The 20527-nt window shown below is 46.0% G+C and overlaps 1 protein-coding gene across 10 annotated transcripts in view; it reads right to left on the bottom strand.

Moving 5' to 3' along the window:
- The window catches only part of prickle1b (prickle homolog 1b), a 193933-nt gene that overhangs the window by 56461 nt on the left and 116945 nt on the right, over positions 1 to 20527 (bottom strand). For 3 of the 10 annotated variants that reach the window (XM_038780074.1, XM_038780082.1, XM_038780077.1), the window contains one exon: positions 5898 to 5980. The exons of 4 other annotated variants lie outside the window; for them this stretch is intronic. The gene's annotated coding sequence lies outside the window, so the exon portion shown is untranslated. Of the gene's footprint in view, positions 1 to 4395; positions 4415 to 4944; positions 5253 to 5897; positions 5981 to 20527 lie in introns of those variants that run through there. 3 more of the 10 variants (XM_038780083.1, XM_038780076.1, XM_038780078.1) reach the window with 3 other exon arrangements.

Genomic DNA, 20527 nt, shown 5'->3' with positions numbered 1-20527 from the left:
TCATTGAAAAGCCTGTCTCGGATTGGACAAGTTAGAAATAACAGCAAAGACAGGGCAAGAGTGAAGGCGACCGGACAGCGGAACAATGAGGCCCACAGCCACAGGGTGGAGGAGAGGCTTTGGCCAGAAGTCATAAGGCCAGGGAAACAGGAGCTGAGAGTCCGAGGCTAGGAGTTCTAGAGGCCGGAGGGGCTGAGAAACTGAAGTCTGGAGAAACAGTGGCCGAGAGTATGAAAGGCTTGGGGACTGAGAGAATGGGATCTGAGATTAGACGTCCGAGGCAGGGAGCGGGCAAAGGGGGAGGTGGGAGGGTGGATAAGGGAGAGGTGGGTAGAGAGGGAGAGGTGGGTAGAGAGGGAGAGTTGGGTAGAGAGGGTGGGTAGGTGAGAGAGAGAGAGAGAGAGAGAGAGAGAGAGAGAGAGAGATGGACATGTGTGACGGGGGGGGGGGGGGTGGGAGAGAGAGGTGGGTTTGCGTGTGTGCGCGAGAGACAGAGAGATGCATGTGTATGAGAGAGAGTAAGCGTGTGTATGCTTATTTTGGGTGAGTCTGTGCGTCTGATATCAGCATTCAGCTCTCCAGCAATAATGCTCATATTAAACAAATTTGTGATCAAAAGCAGGAGCATCGCTTCTTCCATTAAAAATAAGAAAAAGGGTGGTGTAGTGGTTAGCACTGCTGCCTCACGGCATTGAAGACCTGGGTATAATCCCAGCCCCAGGCCACTGTCCGTGTGGAGTTTGTACATTCTCCCCGTGTCTGCGTGTCTCACTCCCACAACCCAAAAGGAGGTGCAGGGTAGGTGAATTAGTCACGCTAAATTGCCCCTAAATTGGAAAAAAATTATTGGATACTCTAAATTTATTTTAAAAACATAAGGCTTACCATTGATGAAACTGAACTAGACCATTCATATAATTGCTTTGTTACAAGAGCAGATCAGGGACTGGGAATTCTACCAATAACACACCTCCTGAGTCGCCAAAGGCAAGTCTTTGTTGAATAAGAGAGCTTTTTAATTATAATAAATGTATACTTAAAAGTAGAAGAAAAGTCTGTTAGTTTATTGCACAAAAACTTATCGATTTCTTGTGGTTTAACTCTTCAACATAATAAGAATATTTCCTTGGCGTTTGTCAGTACTCTTGTGAGGTCAAAGTGGTTCAGTGACTGGAAAGGTTTGGGAAAATCTGCTTTCGAGTTTCGAACCAAGAAAGAGGATCTCATTGAAACATTAATTTTTTTTGTTCAATAGTACCCAATCATTTTTTCCAATTAAGGGGCAATTGAGCCTGGCCAATCTACACCTAACCTGCACATCTTGGGGTTGTGGGGGTGAAACCCACGCAGGCATGGGAAGAATGTGCAAACTGCACACGGACAGTGACCTGGGACCGGGATTCGAACCCGGGTCCTCAGTGCCGCAGTACCAGTGCGCCACATGCCACCCTAAACATTTTCTTTTTTAAATAGGGCATGACAAAATAGATGTAGACTGGATGTTTCCTCTGGCTGTTGAGTTTTGAACCAGGGTACAGTCTCAGAATGAGGGGCAGGTCATTGAAGACTGAGACCAGGACAAATTTTTTCACTTGTTTTGGCATTCGCTACTCCAGAGGGATGTGCAAGCTCATTAATTGAGCATGTGCAAACAGAACTAGCTAGATTTCTACATCAAGGAAGATGGGGATAATGGGGAAAAATAGCAGGGGTAGCTGATCAGCTATGATCTGTTTCAAAGGGCCGAATGACCCACTCGTACTCCTATTTCCCCTCGACATTCAGTGTCATTTCACACACTGAATCCCCACTACCAACATCCTGGAGATAACCTTTTGGCTAATACACCTACCCTGCACATCTTTGGGTTGTGGGGGTGAGACACACGCAGACACGGAGGGGGTGCAAACTCCACACGGATAGTGAACCAGGGCTGGGGTCAAACCTGGGTCCTTGGTGTCATGAGGCAGCAGTACTAACCACTGCACTACCCTGCCATCCTCTGGGAAATACTATTGACGAAACTGAACTAGACCATTTATATAAATGCTTTGAATACAAGAGCAGATCAAAGACTGGGAACTCTACAGCAAGTAATGCACCTCCTGAGTCTGTGGCTGTACCTACACCACATGGACCGCAGTGGTTCAAGGCGGCAGCTCACAAATGCACTCTCAAAGGCAATTAAGGATGGGCAATAAATGCTGGCCTAGCCAGTGACGCTCACATCCTGTGAAAGAATTTTAACAATTAATGGAGAAACAGCATTAAAGGTCATGAATTATCACTGATTCAGAAAAAGAAAATTGCTGATATTCCTGTATATTTCAAGTCAATAGGACTTTACAGTTGTAATTTCAACAAGCAACAGAAATAAGAATGTATTGCTTATGGTTGCCAAAAATATTTTTGTATTCAGATAGTTTTATTTGAAAGGGTTCGTGGAAGTAAAATTTCAAATGGATAGACACTATTCAGAGTCCTTTTTTTTCCAGACGGTAAGGCGGTGTCAGCAATAAACCGTATTCCAATACATACATGCGCTCAGGTTACACTCTCTCACCTGTTGGCTCCCGAACAACATGTTCCTTTGTTGCACTTTACGAACTCGGCTTCAAACAGGTTTTAGTAGGGACACTTGATAGGTATTTGAGAAGCCAACAGGACGGTGTGGTATTTAACAAACTCAGGCTTTAACATAAGTGTGAGGAAACCCTTGGCAACGATCACCTCAGAACAGTAAGTGCTAAAGTCTTTGGCTATTTTGAAGACTAAATAAAAGCTTACTCTAATGAACTATACTATATATTAAGCGTACAATATAAATACTTTGCTACACAGTGACCTGACATTGGGAAAAAATGTCAATTGGTAATTTGGATAGTGTCAGTTTGAATTTCTAAAGTGAAATCAGATAGTTAGACACTTGTTTTGGTTCACTGAAGTCACATTTAAATGAAACTTGTCAAGTGACTGGCTTTTAATAGACCTAGTGACAGATTAATTAATATATTTTTGAGTACACCTTAAATATAAGGCAACTTAGATCATGGACGTTCCTTTCATTTAAAAAAAAATTTTGAGTACCCAATTCATTTTTTCCAATTAAGGGGCAATTTAGTGTGGCCAATCCACCTACACTGCACATCTTGGTTGTGGGGGCGAAACACGGGGAGAATGTGCAAACTCCACACGGAGCCGGGATCGAACCTGGGACCTCGGCGCCGTGAGGCAGCAGGGCTAACCCACTGCGCCACTGTGCTGCACTGGACGTTCCTTTCATAAACAATCTAATGTATCCAGACACTTCCCTTGTGATTTACTTGCAAGATTTACCCTTTAATCTTTAGAAAACAAAATTAAAAATACTGGTAGACAAATGCATGGTATGGAAGGTAAAGTGTTTCTTTTGATAATTGTTTTTGAAAGACACACTGGTGGAAAGATTACACTTCTCAGGGATTGGTTTAACACCAGTGCAAATTCAGGCATGTTAACCTGATGATAGTCTGAAGACTGAGCCAACTCTTACATTGGAAACCCTTCAATTTCACTGCAGTTCCCTTAAGCTAAGATAGGCAAAGATTCCTTTGCTCTTGATCAGCAATCTTGATTGCTAGTACTTATGATTTGATGTCAGATGAATACCCATTCTGGCTTAGCCGTGATGTATGTGCCAGTCAAATATTCACAGATGAATAATGGCTCCCCCTGCATATGGTACAGGAGGGTGGGTCAGCATCCACGAAACTGCAAGCCAGCAAGAGTTGGTGACTTTAGGAGAGAAATTGGAAAATTAGGAAGAGGAAAACATAAGACTCGCAAACTACTAAATCTTATATTTGGGCTGAAGGTCTGCTCTTCTCAGCACACTCACTGGATAGATAATCCGGGTATGTATAGAACAACTAGCTTGCTGTGCTTCAATCTTATTGATGAAAACAAATTTAGAATTTGAAAGGGGAAATTATTAGAAACTAAAAATTAAACTGGATTATCTGTTTCTTAAGTACAAGTCTGTGCAAAATTACTCAAGTACTTTACATCCACCAACCATTGCTTTTGGATTCCTGCATTATACTTTTTCAAAAATGCAGGTTTTACTTTTTAGCTTGCACAAAAACAACTTAAAATAGCTCTACCAGACAAATATTGAACTTTTTCTTTTGCTAAATCACTTCATTTTATAACTCCTCCATTCAGTGCAAAAGACTGGAGATCTTGCCCGTTATATACGCAGCCACAACACAATGACAGCCCACAAATGCTATGAATTTTCCGTTCTTTCCACAGTAGAAACCCCTGAAGTGCATTCGAGGGGCGGTGCTTCACAATGCCAGTTGAACTCCTTCCTTTAACTTCTAATTTCAAGGCCAAATCTCTGCCAATACTTACTCAAGAGAGCAGTCTAGTCAGTCTTGGAACAGACCACCTGGCAAGTCAGCTGGTTGTCTGTGCCCAGTGACTCTTGCTGACACAAAGCGAACCTGTATCAACTTACCCAGTGGCAAGTTAGTTCAGTTTAAAACAAAAAAAAAGTCTCCCGATAAGTAGCAGACTGTCCCTTAAACTGCGAAAGTGTGCAGCATAACCCAGGAAGCTGAAGGCAAGTATCGGCTGGATGCCTTCCCCCCTCCGCACTCACACTATCTGCCAATCTCCCTGTCATTACCAACATGCAATTAAGCGGAGAATCGGCTCTGCGCACAATTAAAGGAGCTGAGGAAAGGCTCTTCCACAGACTTTGACAACGTGAGTTTTCCGAGACCTCCGATTTCCAAATCACAGAAACAACAAAGCATTGTTTCAGAATTTAGCAACATTTGACAATCGATTAAGTCCATGTAAATTCTTACATCCATTCAGCACAGTACCTTACAAAGAATACCGAAGTCATGTTGCATATCTGCTACGGAAAGCCAAAGGACGTTTTTGAAATCTTACCGTCAGAGCCAGCGAAGCATTCCTTCTGTGACTAACTACAGCTGAAAGACCGCTGAATAGTTCCCACTTTCTTCCTATTAAGTCCTGTGATTTGCTGAGCGAGCAGCAAGCAGCCTTCACACTTAAAGACAGCTGACTCCCCTGCGCAGAATATGATCCACTCTCTGCTTGCTCGGTAACTCTTGTGATAAACTTGCAAGCTTATACAACAACTGCTGAAACATCCATATTCATGTTGTCACCAGCTTACCAGCCCCCTTATATGAAGGCGTTGGGAAAACACACTGGGGAAGAAAAAAACCCGGCAAACCCAGATGGCAACCAGCATTATCAACTTCCTTTGGGCTCCAGCACATGCAGTGAACCTTACACCACTCCCTCTGAGCCACAACAACATGGAGAGACTCTTCTAACCCACATCAAACACACCGGGGACCATTATAAAACACATCTCAGAACATTTGAAGAGAATCTTTTCTTGTCCCTGCTGCTGCAAAAAAATTATATTCCTCTTTTAGCAACTGAAAAGTCTCCTGCACACAAAGCCTTTCAAGTGAAATTCCATTCCTTCACTTGCAGTCTTATATTTCAATTTGATCTACAGGATAAGGCTTACTCATTCTTCCTGATGCTCTTTTTTTATGCTGAAACTGCTCTTTAGGAAAATAAATCTGCCCCATCTTTTAAATATATTGGAGATTCATATATTGCAATAAATGTAAAATAATATCAATTTACCAGCATTAATGCCTTTAATCCCTGCTAACTCTGTCATGCCATTAAACCAGTAATCGTGTTAAACCCCAAGCACAATCTTGTGACATAGCACTGAGTCTGACCATAAATGCTGTAAAAACAGCAATGCACATACCACAGTAAAAGCCAAATTCTTTAACTGGTTTAAAAAGACTTCTCAGAATAGCTGGCCAGGTTGTGGGCCTGGTGTGTCTTACCTCATTCCTTGAAGAATGTTTCCCTTATCCTTATCTGCTCCTGGACACTGGTTGCTGATGACTCAGGGACTGTTTATGAGATACTATGGAGAGACAAAGGCTCCAGTAACTAAAGTAAACTTCCTTCTGTTACTGACAGCCTTTCCATGCACACACACACACAAAGACTGAATGAATGTCTATCCATGACCCTCTGTAATCATCTTACTTCACAATTAACAGTGATGTCAGCAAGTCTGTAGCATTGTGCCAGAATAATTTAACATGTCTCTACAGATGCTGAAGAGGTCATTAACATATGAATTCTTACAACTCGTTTCCTAAACAGGCGTTTTCTTTCCCTCTCTCTCTCTCCCTTACCATGTCCCAAAGTTTAGATAGCTACTGTTATGTCAGTACGTAAAATGTTGATGTAAGGTAGAAGTGTACTGTGTGGGTAATCAGAGGTGTTAATAGCTGATATATTATATGGATACCTATTGAATTGTACAATATAATGGAAAACAAGCCTTTCATTAGGAGTTTAAAGTGCAAATCATTCTGATTTCTTTCTTGTAATTCAGCAGGACGGCTCCAGGCAGCAATTCCTTCTTTATAACACCAGCTGTGTGACTGCCCAGAGGTTTTAATAGAATAGACGCTCTACAACAGTTATTTCAGGCACCAGGAGGCATCATTTTGCATTTCAGGTCCAGCAACACTGAAACATAAGACCCGCCATTTCCATGGCCTATATCGGATGCCACAGCTTCTGTTATACACGGCAAACTGAGGATTATAATTTGCTAAAAAGAAACAGAATAAAATTCTTCTCTTTTAAATGGAGGAGGTTCACTGTACCAAGAAAATTTTATGTAATACAGGCTTTTTTACATTAATAATTGCACCCAATGGTGGGGAATTATGTATTTGATTTTGACCACACTATTTTAAGCATAGAGATTTTACCAGGGGTCACCAAGTGATTTGTTGTCACCAGTCTGTTGATAATAGTTCAATGCAAACCTCCAATTTTGAACTGCAGCCTGTGCTTGATGATAAGATTTGCAAAGAGCAAATAACTCACTTTCATTCACATGGAGACTTGTGGGAGTTGTGATGGGATTCAAATCGTACCAGTAAATCCAGGAAGTTCTACGGCTTTTTCATTGATACAGTACAGATTCAGCAGTTAGGCTCACTTGAGTATGTCTGCTCCGGAATTACTCAAGGCATGCGATTGAATGGTCTCGCCTCAGAGACTTGACCAGGTGCACTGGAGAAGACGTAACGGCACTTGGGTGGGGGTGTCTCTCAAGTGATCAGGGGTCCACCGGGCAGTCGGGCTCTGGTCATGGTAGTACCCTGGCATCCCTGATACCACCTGGGCAACATGGCACCCTGGTGGCCAGTTCTCTGAGCAATGGGTGAGATCCCTGACAATGTCCCAGCCTATGTACTTGCAAATCGCACATCCAGGTGGGCCACAGAAAAAGTAAATGCCTTTATAACTTTTATGACTGTAGGCAACTGGAAATGGGAGACTGCTTTTGTTAGATGCACCTTGGGATATGTTTGGTGAGAAACAACAGCACCCTAATTCCAAAAGCACTCTCAATTTAGGGCCACCTGTTGCGCAAAACCACTGTAGAGGACTGATTCCCAAACATTTCCACTCTGACTGCCCACAAAGTAGAGAGTGGCATCCATCATTGAATGTTAAAAGTGAGTAATTCAGCATAAAGGAAACCACCCTGCCTATACATTAACCGAAGGATGAGGATGAGACAGGGAACAGAGGATGAGTGAAATAAAAGACATTGCTTGCTTGCATTAGCCATGTTTGACACAAGTGGACCCCTCAGGCATGCAGCAGCAACTAAAGATTTCAAACAAAGGATTTGTCCAGTGCTGACAGCTGCGCGCAAAGAGCCATTTATATAATTGATGCCAGTTTGTAGCTTGTCATTTGTTTACACTGCAAAGCCACTTTTAGTGGGAGATGCTTTTGGCTGCTGGAGTAACAAACTCTTTCACCTGTCCCAGTTATATTATGGGACAGATGCGAGAGCATCAGAGGTGTATTCTTGAACTGCATTTTTTTTAAAATTCCAATTAAGGAGCAATTTACTGTTTTAATGAAAAGGATATGGCCAATCCACCTACCCTGCACATCTTTGGGTTGTGGGGGTCAGACCCACGCAGACACAGGGAGAAATGCGCAAACTCCACACGGACAATGACTTGGGGCCAGGATCGAAACCAGGTTGTCAGCGGCATGTGACAGCAGTGCTAATCACTGCGCCATTGGGCCGCCCCATCTTGAACTGCAATTGTACCTGTCTTTTGCAATAAACTCCACTAAATCGACATCCATTATAATAGCAAAACTGGGTTACAAGTCTTGTTGCAGGACTAAGGAATGTCAATGTATTCTGTCGTCTACTCTTCTTGTCTGCTATGTACGTACTGTGTACGTTCTCTTGACCGCAGAAAAATACTTTTCACTGTACCTCGGTGCCTGTGACAATAAATCAATCAATCAATAAATGTGAGGAGCCAGCTTGTGGCTACTCGACACATAGAATTTAATTTTAAAAGTTTACCTTTCCCATCCCCCACCCAATGGGTTCTGAAGAGGGAGTGGGGGAGCATAACATTGCATGGAAGGGATTTCCTCCGGGTTCCCAACCTGGTAGCAATTTTACACTGGGGAGGAGGGTCTTGGAGAGGAATTCACTGAGCACTTCTGTGGGAAATGTGACCTCTTTTTCCTCTATCTTTAAAGAGTGTAACAACAACTCTATTGATTTTTATCGATGACGATGCTGTCACCTACATATCCATTTCCAACCTCTGGACTCTAAAGCATTCTGAAAAGTGAGGAGGACTGTTTTTTCCTGGAGAATTTTAAGATTCGATTTCCTGACTGGTATATTTTAATGCCAGCTATAACACATTTGAAATTTATTTGGGGCTTTACAGTTTGCACAATTCAAATTCAGAACGGGATGGCATGGTGGCACAGTGGTTAGCACTGCTGCCTCACGGCACTGAGATCCCAGGTTTTATCCCGTCTCTGGTTCACTGTCTGCGTGGAGTTTGCACATTCTCCCCCTGCCTGCGTGGGTCTCAACCCTACAACCCAAAAAAATGTGCAGGGTAGGTGAATTGACCATATCTTTTTATTAAAACAGTAAAGGTGGATTGACCATGCTAAATTGCCCCTTAATTGGAAAAAAAAATTGGATACTCTAAAATTATTATTTTTTAAACTAATTGAGAACAACTGTGAATTTATACCTTTGCTCCTACTTCTGTATAACTGTGTGAGACTATGGGTGGAATCTTCCAGTCGAAATTTTGTGGGGGCAGTGCAAGTCAGAATGTTTTCCGCTGAAGGACAGGATGGCTGAACTTGCACTGTTCAGTTCATTACTTTTGCATCTGTACAGAGCGCAGCAAATTTTTCACTGGGATTAAGTCGTTATCTCATGGGGCTGAAGATCCGCACATCATATTTAAAGGACAGTCACTGCATGAGCTCAGGATTTCTCATTCAGGATGTAATAAAAAAGTAAACATGTGTGGCCTCACGGTTCACCAAAGCCCTCCTAGAGACTCTCCACCAGGTTGTCCAGGAAAGGCGGGAGGTGCTGTTGCCTCAGCATGGCAGCAGGTGGCAAAGAAGCCCTGGATGGAGGTCGCAACGGAGATTAGCGCCTTTGGCGCCCAACGCAGAAACACCCAGCATTGCAGAAAAAGGATGAATGACCTGCTGTGTTTCATCTCCAGGGGTGCCCTGCTGCTCCACCTCCCTCTGTTACCTCCAGCAGTTCACGACAAGAAGGGTGCACCTGCAAATGATCAGGAAACCTAAGCAGGCTCCCCTAGGGCTTGGGCCATCAGAAGATGCACACCAAAGTCCTCACAGTTAACAGGACAGAAAGGTCAGCTGGCTACCACTTTTTCAGCTGCAGATGTCAGGACTGCACCTAGGTGTAGCATAAGCAATAAAAGATGAAGAGGCACACAAGTGGCATGGATGTACAATCATTGTATATAGTTTTGGCACTTGTAAATATATGTTCACTTTCATTATTTGGAAGTCTCCTGGATTGCATCAAGCTGCTAGTTGCTTCAACTGCAGGCATTAAAGCATCTGGAACGTGGGCCCTCACCCAAGTCTGATCATAAACTTCTATTGATTCAGTTCCCTCAGATTATCAATATTTTTAAAAACAATTTAGGGTAGTACCCAATTTATTTTTTCTAATTAAGGGGCAATTTAGCGTGGCCCATCCACCTAGCCTGCACATCTTTGGGTTGTGGGGGCGAAACCCACGCAAACACGGGGAGAATGTGCAAACTCCACACGGAGAGTGACCCAGAACCGGGATCGAACCTGGGACCTCAGCGCCGTGAGACAGCTGTGCTACCACTGCGCCACCGTGCTGCCTCATATTATCAATATAATGATTACTTAATCATTTTTATTGTGCATGAGTTGTTGGCCATCAGTTGTTGAATGTGCTGCCTGGCCATGCATCATGCAAGCCATTACTTGCAGTTCACCATGTTGTGACCTCTAAAAATCTGTTCATTGAGATCATTGCATCTTCTGCTGCTGTGCGATGTGGGATACCATGAGTACTCGAGGGGAAATAAGTCTGCTATATGAATGGCAAATAACACTGTAGATGCAGCTTCAGAGCTGAAAGAAGTAGAAACCTAGAAGGCATCCCTACATATCTGGAGGAAGATGTGGTGGACACGATCATTGCTCAATGACTTTCCTTGGTGATTTATCATTTTGAGTTACCATGCAGGTGAAGACAGCAAGTAAAGAGCAATGGGCACATTAAACTTGACTGTAAGAGGAATTTGAGTGTAAGATTTAAGAAGTTGACTGAAGCCTTTGTCAGACCTCGTACAGAGATTTGTGTGGCCTGCTTGTCTCCTTATCAAGGATGGCAGTAGATCTTGCATAAGGGATTTGCAACCAAATTGCTTTGGAAATCATTGGGTTTTAATGCATGAGGAGAGAGAAAGTATAATTGACCTATGTACTGGACCATGGCGAAGATTGAGACTATCCATGTGAAGCAGCTCTAACAGGCTTCTGCAAGGTCCTTGCCAAAAAAAAGTTTACCTTGGCTACGTTGTCCACAAAGACAGATCATGGTCTTGCACTAAAGCTAAGACCATCTAGTACAGAAACTCGGAGGTTCTCTGTGATTGGCACCTCAGCAACCCATAGTGCTTGTTTGGCCCTTGTTCCGCACTATAACCAATCATTATTTGTTGATGTACCCTTTGTCAATGTACTCTGTCGATTATTCTTTTGTCTACTTTGTATTTACTGTGTACGTTCCCTTGGCCGCACAAAAATACTTTTCACTGTACTTCAGTACATGTGACAATAAATATCGATCAATCAATCACTCAAGCAGGTGATGCACTCTCAGTCACTGGGCTCCAAAGTTACATGAAAACATCTCGGCATGGTAACAATGTCAAGGTTCAGGTCAATGGACGCATTTGGTGCCAGGGCTCTGCATATTAGCATAGTTTGGCATGTACAAAGGTTCAAATCACCAGCAAGGTGACCAGTGCAATTTAATTCAGCTCTCATAAATTAAGGTGCATTAGAACGGCACTGCTACACCCGCAAGGAGGGGGGGGGGGGGGGGGGGGGGCAGCACTAAAGGGGCTGCCGTTCAAACAAGCCCAACACAAATTCCGCTACCTGGGGATCCAAATAGCCCATGACTGGAAAGGGATCCACAAATGGAACCTCACCAGCCTGACGGAGGAAGTAAAAAAGGACCTGCAAAGATGGAACACACTCCCACTCTCCCTCGCGGGGAGAGTCCAGACGATCAAAATGAACGTACTGCCCAGGTTCCTCTTCCTGTTTAGATCCATTCCGATCTCAAAGCGCTGGACAAACTAATCATGGCATTCGTAAGGGGGGGGGTAAAAATGCTAGAATCCCAAAGAAGGTCCTACAAAAAACAAAATCCGGGAGGGGCTAGCCCTCCCAAACCTACAATTCTACCATTGGGCGGCAACAGCGAGTAAGGGGATGGATCCAGGAGCCAGAGGCCGAGTGCGGAGGAGGCCTCCTGCATGGGGACCTCCCTCCGGGCCCTCGCCACGGCAGCACTCCCGTCCCCACCCAAAAAACACTCCAGCAGCCCAGTGGTGACAGCCACCCTCCAATCCTGGAACCAACTGCGGCAGCAATTTGGCCTGACCAAAATGTCGGACAAGGCTCCCATCTGCAACAACCATAGGTTCAAACCAGCACTGACCGACGCCACCTTCAAAAGGTGGAGGCACGACGGAGGGACACTGACAGTCAGGGACGTATATACGGACTGCAGGATCGCAACACTGGACGAACTGACAGAGAAATTTCGGCTAGCCAGGGGAAACGAGCTACGGTACCTGCAGCTCAAAAACTTCTTACGAAAGGAGACAAGGACGTACCCACAACCGCCACGACAGACACTACTGGAAGACCTACTGGACGCACGTATCCTAGATAAAGGGAACTGTAGCGACATGTATGACCGACTGGTAGAAAGGGCTGACACCATATTGGACGCAACAAGAAATAAATGGGAGGATGACCTGGGGATTGAGATAGGGTGGGGACTCTGGAGCGAAGCACTGCATAGGGTCAACTCCACCTCCACGTGCGCAAGGCTCAGCCTGACACAACTAAAAGTGGTACATAGAGCCCACTTAACAAGAAACCGTATGAGTAGGTTCTTCCCGGAGGTGGAGGACAGATGTGAACGGTGCCAAAGAGGCCCGGCCAACCACGCCCACATGTTCTGGTCTTGCCCCAGACTTGTGGAGTACTGGACAGCCTTCTTCGAGGCTATGTCCAAAGTGGTGGGGGTAAGGGTGGAGCCATGCCCGATAGTGGCGGTCTTCGGGGTTTCAGACCAGCCAGATCTATTCCTGGGGAGGAGGGCGGACGCTCTTGCCTCCCTGATCGCCCGCCGTAGAATCCTGTTTGGCTGGCGGTCAGCAGCACCGCCCAGAGCTGCGGACTGGCTGTCCAACCTCTTGGAATCTCTCCAAATGGAGAAAATCAAATTCGCCATCCGAGGGTCAGACGACGGCTTCCACAGAACGTGGGAGCCATTCATGCAACTGTTCCGGGACCTGTTTGCGGCCAACGAACAAGAGGAAGAATAGTCGGGTGGCCAAGAATCAGGGGAAAATGGACGGGAATCGGGGGGAAGGTAGCCGGGGGGGGGAGGGGGGGGGGGGTGCTACGGGCACGTTATGGGGGTTTGTTCTCATGGTTTTATGCTTATTTCTTTTTCTTGTTAATTTATTGTTTTTGTATTGGCGGGGAGGGGTTACTGTTTTTCTCTGTTGTGATAAAATTTGTTGTTGAAAACTTGAATAAAAATTATTTTTAAAAAAAAGAGATAGAGCTAGGCACCGTAGGGGTGGGGGGGGGGGGGGGGGGGGGAGAGAGAGGGTGTAGGGGGTGAGTGCTTCGTTGGGATGGTGTGGGAAGACTGGGTCACGTTGGGTAATGTCTATATAATTGTTATTCTACATTTTCTTTTTACACTATGTTAATATTCACTCCAGTTAGTTTTGTTATTATTGTTATTACTGTTCTTTATTGAAAAATTCTGCAAAACCTGAATAAAAATACTTTAAAAAAAAAGAACGGCACTGCTGCCTTGAGGCTCCGAGACCCAGGTTCGATCCCGACCCCGAGTCACTGTCCGTGTGGAGTTTGCACATTCTCCCTGTGTCTGCATGAGCCACACCCCCACAACCCAAAAATGTTCAGGATAGGTGGATTGGCTACACTAAATTGCCCCTTAATTGGGGAAAAAAGAATTGGGCACTATAGAATTTTTTAAAAAGATACATTAGAGTAAAGTAACCTCCAAGTCCTTGGTTACATGTCTGTAACCAAAAAGGAGCTCAGGCTTTCCAATCATCATAGGATAGAAAACCAAAAAAAGGTAAAGAAACAGCCAAATGGCCTCCTACAGCACTGTAAATTCTATGATTCTATAACTCCATTAAGAGACATTGTCACAAATGTCATGAGTCCTTGTTTGGCATGACTATTCACCCGCGAGAATGGAGGTTTCATGCGTTAGCTGCTGTTCACCAGCTATGCCCTTTCATGGCATCTACCTATCTTCCTCCCTTCATCCCTGCCTCTGACAGCAGCAGACAGAATATGGCACTGAATGAACAGCAGCTCCACAACTTGATCTTAATGTTATAAGACCCATGTTTGGGGAACAAATCTGCTGTGTGTGGGCTGCACCATAGACAGGAGAATACAGCTGAGCATGGTTGCAATTCAGTTGCCTTATGATTATTAAGATGCTGATACCCACTGGTTGCGTATCACTGATCTACCATCGTAAAAGTGAGCATTCTAATTTCTGACAGGCTAGGGAACTTGATTCTGGCAAGGTGGCTTTTTAAGGAGCCTTCATGACATGCTACTACATGCACTAGAGATAATAATAATAGTAACTACTTGCTTGTCACAAGTAGGCTTCAATTAATTTACTGTGAAAAGCCCCTAGTTGCCACATTCCGGCGCCTGTTCGGGAAGGCTGGTACGGGAATTGAACCCGCGCTGTTGCCTTGTTCTGCATTACAAGCCAGCTATTTAGCCCACTGTGCTGAACCAGCCCATACCCTTTAAAAAAAAATTTAGAGTACCCAATTCATGTTTCCAATTAAGGGGCAATTTAGCGTGGCCAATCCACCTACCCTGCACATTTTTGGGTTGTGGGGGCGAAACCCACGCAAACACGGGGAGAAAGTGCAAACTCCACACAGACAGTGATCCAGAGCCGGGATCGAACCTGGGACATCGGCGCCGTGAGGCCACAGTGCTAACCCCACTGCGCCACCTTGCTGCCCTACCAGCCCACACCCAACATCGTTTATCGGGAAGCTCGACCCACCGTTAATTTTTCAATTCCTGGAACAAAATTCCTGCAGTTTGTCCCAACGCTGGGAAACTCAATTTTGCCCTCTCACCTAATTAAGTTCCCTGCCTGGTAGATCTCTGACTGCTTGCAGGACTGGTAGAATCCACCCCATATAAAGGCGAGGATTCAGCTCACCAGTAGACAGGTGCCCGACAAGCCAAGCAGGTCATATCTGACCCCTGTACCTCTGTGCTGTGGTGCTAAATAAACTATGGTTCCTATTTCTGATTAATATGCAGCAACCCATTTTGGAATGTATGTGTGTTTTCATGTGCAACAGTGGAGACAAAATTGGTCTTTTTGTAAATCCCCTCAAGATAGAATCGGCTGCCGATATTCACAGGCAACATTAAAGTGCTTGGGTAGGGGTATCTGAGGGCTGTTGGTATCTTTGGATTGAGTTGATATCTTGAGGAGAGATGGTATAAAAATTGGATTCTTAATATGACAGAAATTCATTTCACAAATAACTTAAAAGTCAAACCCATCATTATAAAATTATGTCAACATGTAGCTTTTTTTGCAAGTTTAGTTTCCTACGGAAGAATGTAAATTATATACATGCAAAAACCAAAACTGTAATTAGGTTGCTGCCAAATAACCACTTATGCTGGGCGGATGAGATGACCTGATACAAAATATGTACCAATCAAATAAAAAATGTAAGATAAACCTAAATAACAAGGGCCATTCACACTACAGCTGTTAACTTATTTTCTTGTAGATTTACCATAAAACTGCAGAGCTATTTTGTGATAGTTTTAATTCAGGGCAAAACTCCCACCTCTTGGTGCCAGTTCAAAGAGACATTGTTACTTGGAATTTCAGGCTTGTAATTGAAAAAAATCCTGCATGTAAACACTAGCAAAATGGAGTATTAAAAATGCTAGTGACCATAATGAAATAATTTCCTTTGAAATCAAACACCTACGTGAAAATTACATCAGCTTCTACATAACTACTTTTATTCACAAGTACCCTCACAATTCATCCCTCATCCAGGAATGTTTGGCTGTAACCCAGAAATATCTAACAAGAGCTGGCTGTGAATTACAGTGGTTTGAGTTGTTCAGTTGTAGACGAGCTGGATTCCAATCCCAACGCACTTTCAGTCTGGAGGAAACCACAGCCCATATGCCAGACTTGATTGGTTTGTGATGAGGTTTAAGAAAGGAGATGAGCACAGTGAAAGGGCCCTTCCTGTTGATTCCTGAATTTCCCTTTATTTTTGCAGTTATCATTTTCATCCATGGATGCTTAATGCTTAAGTCCAGCGGAGGAAGTGGGAAACTCAAAAGTTGCACTGTGCTGGTCTTCGCACAGCAGAACTCAGAAGTTTTGGCGAGAGAGATTGGTGGGACTCAATTCGATTGGTTGATTGGTGACTAATGAATTGGCCAAAAGGCCGTATCCTACCCAGTAACAGGTGGTAATTGAATCCGACCTGCGTGGGATCATTTTTCAGAGAACCAAGGAAAGCACAGTCAGGTCCTGGACACTCAGAGAAAAGGAGCTAGTCCCTCTCTCTTGTTTTCTCCAGAAAAGCCGCCTAGCCGCTGAATTTCTGAAACTGCAGAGACCTGACTGAATCTACAGTGAAAATCATTACAGACTGAAGGCAGAAACCTCAAACTGAAAGCCAAGGTTTAAGAAAGGTGTGCTGGAAGACACACATCTGCAACAGAGAATCTTATCCTTTTTCTTATTATTTTTACACCCTCTGTGCTTATTTGTCTGTCTTGTATGTGTGTGTGTGTATATATAGAGTGTGGGGCGAGTTTTAAGTGTGGGGGAGGGGGAAGGAATTAGACAATAATTAACCTGTTGTATTTGTTGCATATTTAATTATAATTACTGTTATTAATGAAATTCATTGTGTTTAAACCTGATCATTGTAGTTGGGCAGCTAAGGGCCAAAGACTTAGGGGGTGGAATTCTCTGTCCTTCTGTGTTCCGGCATGGAGCACCCCTGCTGGCAGCAGGATTTTCCATTCCAGTAGTCGGTCAATGGGGTTTCCCATTGTGGCCACCCCCACGCTATCGGGAAACCTGCAGACGTGCGTGTACTGCTGGGTTATGAGCCTAGGTAGAGTGCACTTTCAGAGGGTCGGTGCATACATGATTGGCCGAATGGCCTCCACCTGCACTGTAGTGATTCTGTGATTCAGAATTTTGATTGTCTTTCGACTTCAGGTCAAGTGGGGCTGGGATTTACCGTGCTCAAGCCCAGGGGGTCGTAACAGCGTGTATTAAGAGACTTAATTTAATTTACAACAATCTGCTCCGGATGAAGGTCATCTCACAGTCCAAACGTACTGGGTTAAATTCTCCATCCCTCAACACCAGGAATACGATCTGCAATCGGGTGGAGAATCGGGCATCCACCAAAAATCGAGATCCGCGCCCGCACCAAACCAAACCCATGCAGGGGATGGCAACATGATCCACGTCCCGTGACACATTGTCATACAAATCGGGCCACCTCCCAATACCCCATCCCCCCAGCCCAGTTTCCTCATCCTCGCCAAGCTCCTAACAGCATCACCACAGGGGCTGGCCCTGGATTGGCAGTCTCAGCGAGTCTTGCCCACAGCATGGAGGATGATGGTAACTCACTATGACTTGAGCTCTGGTACTGCTCACCGTTTGACAAAGCCTGACTCCTGCCATCGCTATCTCATTCCACCATCCACCTGGGTCGTCCCGGAGACGGCCTGCTGCGCTTCTCGCCTTGTGACCTAAAGTACCTTTGGGGGGGAGGGATTTAGAAGCACTGAGGTATTCCAGCACCTCCCCTGTGGGAGGTACCAGCACAGGCCCCATCACTTCCTCCTCCCTAGGGGTGCTCAATGGCCCCTGGGCTGTTCCCTAGGAGTGAGCTCCAGAGGTACCACTGTAACCTGGCGCTGCCAGTCCTGGATGCTCACTTTCATCTCAACCCGATGCCCACAGCCATGGAGCACTGGGACATGTGAGAGATCCGCAGTTGTGGGTCAAAACATCTAAGGCTTGGGGCACTCTGTGTGGTCGATTGCCAGTGCAATATGTCCCTTTGCTCCTTGGTCATGCCGCTCAGCACCTCGGTCATGTCCCTCTGATTAGCCCAGGTCAGCCAGTGCCCGTTCAATGCTCTCGATGCCTTCAGCCATGTGACTGAACCACGCTCTGGAGCATTGCAGCAATGGCCATGTGGGCCCAATACTTGTTTACCTTTAAGTGAGCTCCCCTGTCCTCAACCTCAGCCATCGTCCACACAGCGTGCCCCAATCCTGAGATGTTTTGACCCACAACTGCGAATCTCTCACCCAAGGCTTCCACTTGTTCAGTGTTGGCCAGGGTACCACGCATTGTCGACATGATCTCCTGCACCTGAAGGCAGCTAAACCCCAATTGCGTCTTCAGGTTGCTGACGCCCCCTCCTGTAGACCCTTGCTCTGTGTCTGCATCTCCATCTGTGGTGGGATCATTGTTTTTAGAAGGCGAATCCTGTCTGGGCTACAGCTAATTCCTAGGAGCGGGCAAACCTCCAACATGGGTGGGCTCCCTGCCTCCATCTGATGTGTCGCAGCACATGTAACGTGCAAACCGGAAAGTGTCCCAGGAGCCTCGTCACTAAAATACCCCACCGAGGCGATAGGCTCTGGGATAATGGAGGGTGCAGGTGACAGCAGTGATGAGAGATCGGTGTCATCCCCGAACTGATCCTCTGAGGTGTTCTGGGTTGTGGCTGGGTGGGGTAGGCCGCATGGGCCGGGTACGTCAGATGGTGATCCTGCAAGACAAAGGCACATGTTGAGATCTCGGGTAGGGGTGGTGTGGAGGAGAAGGGTGACTTACGTTCTATAGAACTATGCTAGGGGCTCACTTGGTTGACCCATGCTGATCTCCACCTGGGAGATAGCCCTCTTTCACACCTCCCCGGTCAGCTTCAACACCCTCTGCTCGCAGCGATTAGGATCCTTTGGGACAGATAATGGGCATTCTGAGACACTTGGATGTGGGTTACATAAGGGATCTGCAGCTGGTTGTCTGTGTGTGCAAGGCACCAGGTCAAAGGGGACAGGTGTTGAGACTTGGTGAAGGGTAAGGAGACGGTTTTTGGTTGATGTCTGGTGGAGGAGTGCGGAAGAGTGAGGGAAGGGAGTGATACCAGGGACACAGAGGTGGTCACTCACCCGGGCTCATCTTCTTCCTGGATTGCAGACCTGGCTGTCTGGTGAGGACCTGAGCACTCGCTGCCTCTGCCGCCTCCACCCTGGCCTGGTTCACATCCGCGAGCGGTAGCCTCCTGCCCACCCTGGGGAAGAGGGTGTACTGCCTCTCCTCCACCGCATCCAGCATCTTATCCAGCTCGCCATCTGTAAATCGAGGAGTAGCTCTACGTGGGGCCATCTTCCTGGCTGGAATGAGAGTGTGTGGGGATTGGAGTGCTTAGAGTGCTTCAAAGCAGCTCCAGCTTGTCAAGCTCTCCAGTGCCAATTCTGGTCCCAGCGGATCCGACACTAGAATTGCACTGGTTTCATGTGAACAGAGTACTGGCCCATTAGCTTGTCCTGAATAGCTCTGGGAATAGTGCCCCAATTAAGTCCCGGTTTCAGCACTTAGGCTGCTATTTACCAGCCGCGTCCCGCTGGAATCAGAGTGGAACATGGCCGGGGGGATCCCGGGAGAGACCTCCCTTGGGATTCCCGACGGACATTACGCCTTGTGAGGCAATGGGCGGGACCTAGTCTCGTAAGGTTAAGTGAGTTTAAGAACTCACTTAGCCGTGCTGACGCTGGATTGAACAGCCATCTATAGGCTTCGCCGAGGAGACCCTAGCCGAGTGCCAATTAGTACTGTTCCCCACAAACGGGAAGCAGGGAACCAGATGTACTGGCAATCGCGAGCCCCCGGGTGGTTGGCTCTGGACAGGCTAGCACCCTGGCACTGCTGGTGCCACCTGGGCATTTTGGCACTGCTGGCCTCGCACCCTGCTCATCCTGGCAGTGCAGTCTGGTTGGGGTGCCAGCGTAGCACTTTGCCCTTGCCAGGGATTGGGCCCCGGGGTGCCCTGACTGTCTGAGGTAGGGTATGGGGGGCTCTGAGGGGCATTGGGAGGGGGGTCCAGGATCACATCGGGGTGGCGGGTTGAGCGATTGGAGCGATGTTTAAAAATGATGCTAAGTACAGCCTCAGGGGGCAACAGAGTGCCGTTAGATAGTGAAATGAAAATGGCTTATTGTCACGAGTAGGCTTCAAATGAAGTTACTGTGAAAAGCCCCTAGTCGCCACATTCCGGTGCTTGTTTGGGGAGGCTGTTACGGGAATTGAACCGTGCTGCTGGCTTGCTTGGTCTGCTTTCAAAGCCAGCGATTTAGCCCTGTGCTAAGTGGAGTCTAGAGTGGAGATAGTGGAGATAGTGGAGATAGATAGTCTAGCACTGCAGCCTCATGGCGATGAGGACCCAGGCCCCGGGTCACTGTCCGTGAGGAGTTTGCACATTCTCCCCGTGTCTGCGTGGGTCTCACCCCCACAACCCAAAAATATGTGCAGGGTAGGTGGATTGGCCATACTAAATTGCTCCTTAATTGGAAAAAAACAATTGGGTACTCTGAACTAAAAAAAGAATATAGTGGGGTTGTTCCCAGCACTCTAATCCCGTCC

This window comes from Scyliorhinus canicula, chromosome 20 (assembly GCF_902713615.1).
Source record: "Scyliorhinus canicula chromosome 20, sScyCan1.1, whole genome shotgun sequence".
NCBI classification, from domain to species: domain Eukaryota; kingdom Metazoa; phylum Chordata; class Chondrichthyes; order Carcharhiniformes; family Scyliorhinidae; genus Scyliorhinus; species Scyliorhinus canicula.
Note: the sequence above shows the minus strand (reverse complement) of the source record. Positions and strands in the feature narration are given on the sequence as shown.